Consider the following 7,003-nt stretch of genomic DNA (forward strand, 5'->3'; position numbering starts at 1 on the left):
TTTTTCCTCAGACAAATAGAAGACAAATGCTAATGGCAAACTTGCTTCTAATTACTTGCTTGTTTGACTTGATGTATGTTCCCTTCAAAGTCATTGCGTTTTAAATACCTTGAAAAAAAGAGGCAGGATATGACTGGAGTGATTGTAACAGTTCTAGTGTAGTCGGGGTGCTTGTGTTTTCTGGGCTGATGTTATTAATGAATGAACAAAACAAATCAAACACTAATAGATACGAAATCACAGTGACTACAGAAGAAAGGAACAACAACAAACCTCCCTGCAGCTTCTAAGAGAGACAAAGACTGAATTTTGTCAATAAGCAATCAGAAGGAACTGAAGATCGTTAGCACTATTCTGCAAAGCCTGTGGGCCTTTCTGTTAAGTGATCCATGGCTACCTGCTCAGCCTTGTTACCATCCCAACGAGACACAGCTGCAGGGACCTCGCCTGCAATACAGGCAGCACCAATTAACTTGTCTGTGCCTTTTTTATTTTTAATTCTCCCTGCATTTTGTCTCATAGGATTGTCCTTTTAGCTTTGTAACCTCCAAATGTTTGGGGCAGGGAGGTCCAACCGTGACATGGCTTCACAAAACTGGTAAAATAGAGCATACTGGCACCCCCCAGTCCATTGGTTTTGCTTCATTTTATAGTAATGAATGAACTGTAGACTTTCCCATTAGAACATTTTTTCCCCACCTCTGTGTTCAAAAGTATTTTCATATGTTATTACAAAGTGGACACGTTTTCTAAATGCCATGTCTAGGGACATCCTGTTTTTACAATTTATAGGAGTGGCTGCAATGGCCCTTTCATTCAAGTACACATTCACATATGAAGAAGCCAATTACTGCTTTTTTATTTGGGTCTAATTTTGCAAGTAGCATTTTTTGGGGGGTAAAAAGGCATCTACATTATCAACCTTGTGACCTGGAGTAGTGTAGTACAATATGTATCTTTACTGGTGCAGAAGAATTCCCAGTTCTAAGCCAGAAAGTTTCTGATCCTGTTGTTGAAGGTTGAAATACACAATGCTGTGAAAACAGTTTTATAACAATGTTTGTTAGGCCCACCAGTTCTTTGTGACTATGTGGGGTGGGCTGGTTGTTGGTTGGTTGTGGTTTTGTTTGTTTTAACTATCTGCTGCTTGTCAGAAACACCCAGCAAATAAACAAGCTGTTTCTAGTTTGGATTCACAAGAACTTGAGAATGAATATTCCACAACAATTTTAAGGTCCCTGGGATCTCAATATAAAAAACTTCCACTAAGTCATTATTGTTATAGGTTTTGCTTATTGTTCTCTACAAGCCAGTCGCCCACAATTCACTTACTTTGTTTGGGTGATATGTTTAAAGGGAATTTTCATAGGCTGAATTTGTAGGATGTGTTCCCCAGCACTTATTATTCAGCACAGCTTTAGTTCTCTCAACACTTAACCAATTTGAAACAGACTAGGGGGTGTAGCTGCAAGAGCTTTTCTCCAGCTGTGCAAGCATGCCTGGCCTAACAATTGTTCTATTTGAATCAGCATCAAGTGTGGTCATGCATTTTGCATATCATATTAGATCTTTGGTAATCATGTTCCTCCTGTTGTTATTCAATTGTGCAGGTATAAGCAGAAGCCATGGGGTTGATTCGTGCAGCTCTTCTGTCAGATGAGATTGATTCCTCCTTTTTTTTTTTCCTAGAACTGGACCTGACAGCTTTTACCAGATGCTAGATATGTTCTATGTTGATCTACTTTATATTTACACAAGTACCCTTTTCAGGTTTTTTTTCTTTGTAGTGGTATTTACATGAACTATGTGAGTAGACTTTATATTGTGGCTAATGTAAAAAAAAAAAAAAAGCTGTTTACCTTTTCAAAAGTGTCACAAAACAGATTTCCAGCATGCAAGTTAGAAGCAGAAGGGTATTGATAGAGCTCACAGTAGTCTATCTCCTCACTGAAGCTTTTTTTTTGTGGTGTTGCCAAACAAAGAAATTAAAGCTCTTCCAGCCTTGCATGCCCCCCCTCCCAGCTCACTGCACCCAGATATAGTACTGTAAGTCCAAAATCAACTGTTGCTTGTTTAGACTGGGGGTTCTTGTTGTTTTCTGTGCATGCCAGGAAAATCTCAGCTCCTCTGTCAATTCAGATGTAATACTGCTTTGCTCTTGTTCTAGCTCTCACATGAGCTAGCCAGCTCAGGCTGATGACTCTTCACAAATCACATAGCAAGAGCTCAAAATTAATTTGGACTGCTTATTAAATTGTAATGTTGGGGGTTGTGTATGTGAACAAATTCTGCATTTTCGTATGAGCTGGCCATTGAATTTTGCTTCCAGGAGCATCATTCCATTCCTATTTGGTCATCTTCCCAACTGCCCACTGAGCTGTGAGGTTGGGAAGTACTACAGAAACTACTCTTCCAAAAAATAGATTGCTTTTAGCTTGGTAGTTTGTATTATTATTATTTAAGCAGGGATATTTTGATCTTTCTCCTTTGGGTCTTAGTTGTAAGTGGGATAGAAAAACTGCTGGAAAACACTGGAACTGCTTCATTCCCCATCCAGGCAAATAAGCGTGATCGTGACTTCCTAAAGGTGACTTCTTAGATCCATATGTCCTCTGTGCAGCTTTTCTTTGACCAAAGCATTTCCAGCGTTTTGTAATGAAAAAATCTTCTGCCTGATGAGAGAAATTGTTAATCCCCTTGCGGCTTTTTTCTTGTTTGAAGCCGAAAGACTACAACTGCCTTCTTCAAGAGATACTTTGTAGTTACTCCCCTGACAAATACTTTATTTTCACTCAGAGGTCTTCTGACAGGCTTTTTTGAGAAACCAGTACAGACTGGTTATTTCACTATATTGGACAGAATATGAAGTGTTGTTTTGTTTATGTTTGTTTTTTTTTAAAAAAAAAGTAAGCCAGTATTTGACAGTTGGTAAAAAATGTGCAATTTGGAGAATATCTTACACTGTACAACATGAGATTGTCTCAGTATCTGACATGATCACAGCAGTCACTTCTGGCTTTAGTATCTACAAATCCAGTTTTGGCTTTGTATCTTGTCTGAGGTCTGTCTGTTTTTGTGAGTCCTCAGCTCACCTCTGGTGCGAGTTGTGAGTTGGTTCAGCACCTGGGCCTCCAGGAGTGCATGAGTTTTGTCAGAACAGGACTTTCACTTCAGTTTGGTTTGGAACAGCACAAAGCAAGTGGAGATGATCTGGGACTAGCACTTTGTAGTGCTAGTTGATTCTGAGCCAAACTGCTAATGTGGAAATACTGGTTCAGTTCTGCATGTATTCTAGTTTAATTTGGGTTTAGCGAGAATGCTGCTGTACCTATTTTTCTGGGAACAAGAACCTACCTCTTATAACCCTGAGTTATCCCTCTGATTTAACAAATCTACCAACATTGATGACCTGGGGCTTTTTCTTATAGGGACACAAACTGATGATGGAACTGGTTTTTATTGACTATTTCTGTTTACTAAAACATACACAAATTACTATTTGACTGAACATGGAAAAACTGAATAGCAGGAGACTTGCTTGTGGTTTAAAGTCCTCTTGTAGCTGGATTTGGCATCAAAGTCCTTTCTCCTCTTTCACTGATGTGCATTTCTGGGGCTTCTTGAGCAACTGCCTGGAGAATTTTTGCCTTCCGTTGCATCTCTGAGACAATATCTAACTTAACAATATCTAACAATATAGCATGGTAAGAGCAGGCAATGACAATTATGTAGGGAACACTAATAACATTGTAAGCATGTAGTGTTATTTTTCCTAGCATAGACTTCCAGCAATTTGCATCTGGGGGACCTCCAAAGATGGCAGTGACACTTTTGAATTTTATAGTCTTAGATAGATTTCTCCTCCACTGATTTATGCAGGTGCTTTCTAAACCTTTTTGGCACACAGGGAACCCAAACCATTCTTTGATTCTATATATGTGTATCTCATTTTTTAGAGTGTGGCACAAAGTGTGATGGAAGAGACTAGAACTGCAGGCAGTTATTAGAGATGTAGACTTACCATAGAGGTATTTTGTGACATGATGTGTTTCCTGGTTTGTTTTTTGTAATTGTTACTAATATTCAGTTTGCTTTTTGACTGCTGCTGTAAATTGAGCTGATGTGTTTGCAGAGATATTGTGAACTTGTTCCTTTTGGTAACAGACAGTCCAAGGGTCCAACATAATGTATTCTTGGGATTGTTTTTACTAGGTCCCTCTTCCAGATTTTTCACAGTTGTGCTGGTAAAATTGTTTCACTGTGAAAATTAATTTATTTCCTAAAAACTGTTCATTCATGACTGGACCTTCCTTTTCATCCACGGGTAGCTTAGTTTCAAGACCTTCTAAAAAGTGACATTCTCAGAGGCCTCTGGAAATCCTAGTAATTATGTGAACTGAATCTCGTTTGTGTGTGTTTGAATTCATTAAATAATGCCATTAGATGGGCATGGCATGAATTTCTGCACAAAACCTGTGTCAGCTCCTCCCTAGTATGTCCCCTTTATCCACATGTTCGCTAATACTGGTTTTTGGTTGGGTCTGGGTTTTTGGTGTGGTGTGGTGTGTTGTGTGTGTGGTGTTTTTGTGGTGGTTTGTGTTTCTATTTTGCTCCCTAGTTTATATTGGATATACAAGTTTATAGTTTTATTAAATCCCTTAATGCCTGCCTTTAAAAATTGATTGGCACTGCCAAGAACCACCTGCCATATGAGTTTTTAGCAAGAGAATTGATATTTAAGCTAGTTCATCTCTGAATTATAACACTGAAGTGAAAAGTCCTGGTGACCTGTTAGTGTTAATTATTTGCTCTGTAACTTAATCTCCTACTCTTCAGGGTGAAACAAAACCTCCAATGTGTCCTTTCATCAAATAACAATTTTTTGGGCACAGAAATCTTCTCAAGTTCCTTTGCACTGAATTCAGATGTAAAACAAAACTTTTTTTTTCTGCGATGGTTGTATAGACTCTGAGTAATTCCTTAAATCTGATTTGTCTCATTTCCAGGTTTTCTGGCATGCTTCCATTTCCTCCTGTATTTGAAAAATAATTTACTAGTTTTCATACCTCTAACAAGTTGTTCCTAAAAGTATTTTTTGGCATCTTCACTTTGTTTTTTACACGTAACCTGCAACAGTTTACAATTTGGTTTTCCCATACACTCCTCTATTGGGCAGAACTTCAACTATTTGAAGAATGCCTTTTGGCTCTCAGTAAGCCTCATTGCCATGCTGTTGAGGTATGCCCACTTTCTCTTCCAGGATGCAGTCTTTTTGAAACCTCTCTGTTCCCCAAATGCAGGTATCTAACCTTTTTGCATGTGACCCATGTTCTGAATAACGGTCACTTTAATTTCTAAAGCTGCAGAATTGCTCTTTACATTTATTTTTAATGGAGAAGTTATTGTGGCCAGCCCGAATAATACTTAACCAACCTGCAGCATGCAAGTGTTTCCCACTGAGGGACAGTGGAGGCTTTTGCTTCAAGCATCCCCTGCTGTCTGTCTCCTGCATGGGCTATTTTGTGATCAGGGAGAACCGATGATTCCTGGGGTTTGAGCCCAACTGGGGAGTGTCAAGTGCCTGTTTAGCTGCTGCAGAGGAGCAGGAAACGTTACAGGCTGAAACAGTCTCAGTGCCTTCTTCATCTTGGTCTTCATTGACAAGATCTCCCCTGGCCTTTGTGCTGGGTTCAAGGAGAGAGGCTACCACTAGTGGGGGATGGTTGAGTCAGAAGTTACTGAGAAAATTGAACACATACGGTCTGGAGGATCGGATGGGATGACCCAAGTGTGCTGAAGGAGCTGGCAGGTGTCCTAGTGAGGCCACTATCATCTTTGAGAGGTCATGGAGATCAGGAGAGATCCCTGATGACTGGGAAAATGCTGGTACTCTACAAAAACAGCAGGGAGGATGATTCGGGAGGCTGTAAGGCAGTCAGCTGCAATTTGGTCTCTGAGGAAAACCATGGAGCAAGTCATCTTGGATGCCTGTTTTGAACACATGAAGGAGAAGGCGATTGGGAATAGCCAGCACAGACTAACCAAGGGTAAATAATGTATGACCAACCTCAGTGCTTTCTAATGATGAGATGACTGGTTCCGTGGATGAGGGACGAGCAGTGGATGTCATCTACCTCGACTTGGGCAAGGTTGTGTCCAGGTTGGGACATCATGGTGAGGAGGGACATGAAGGTGAGGGGCTGGAGCACTTGCCCCAGGAGGAGAGGCTGAGGCATTGGCCTCTGTTACCCTGGAGAAGAGAAGACTTTGGGGACACCCCTCATAGCTGCTTTCTGGTACTGAAGAGCCTCTTTGCCTCCTCACTAACCTCTCTTGGTTGAAGTGCACAATCGGAGGACAAGAGACGGTTGTCCTAAACTGAAACTGGGCAGATTACTACCTAATAAAAGGGGTGGGAGGGGAATTAGTTTCCCCAAGAGGCCAGTCAAGCACTGCCACAGGGACCAGGAAAGGTGTGCTGGTCTCTGTCCTCGCAGATCTTCCATGATCCAACCGACAAAGCCCTGAAAAAACCGGTATGAATTCAGCGTTGACTCTGTTTGGAGTAGGAGGCTGGACTGGAGCCTGAGTGCCCTTCCAAAATGAATTATTATATGACAGCTTGTATATGCTATGTAATCCAAGAATTTCCATTCTTGGAGATTCTTCTTCAGACTTACCCTTGTGATATCTGCAGGGTCACGCTTGTGTACTTCTTTGTGCTTAGAATACGCACACGTAAGGCAATATTCACCTAACGCGACTTCATTTTTTCCAACTGCCCAGTTATTTCTTGGTGGTCAGCATCTGAGGTGGGCTACAGGGGTAGTAATTGGTACACAGATGGCTGCATTTGCAAACCAGACAACCGCCTGGGAACTGATGACATCAAATCTCTGGATTATGGATATGCTACAGCTCGGTCGCTTGGTCTGTGCTGTGTGTATTACCCAAAGACCCTAATTCCCCCCCTTTTTGTGGAGTCTTTATTTTTGCCGTCCTT

Source organism: Caloenas nicobarica, chromosome 8 (genome assembly GCF_036013445.1).
Source record: "Caloenas nicobarica isolate bCalNic1 chromosome 8, bCalNic1.hap1, whole genome shotgun sequence".
Classification (NCBI taxonomy): domain Eukaryota; kingdom Metazoa; phylum Chordata; class Aves; order Columbiformes; family Columbidae; genus Caloenas; species Caloenas nicobarica.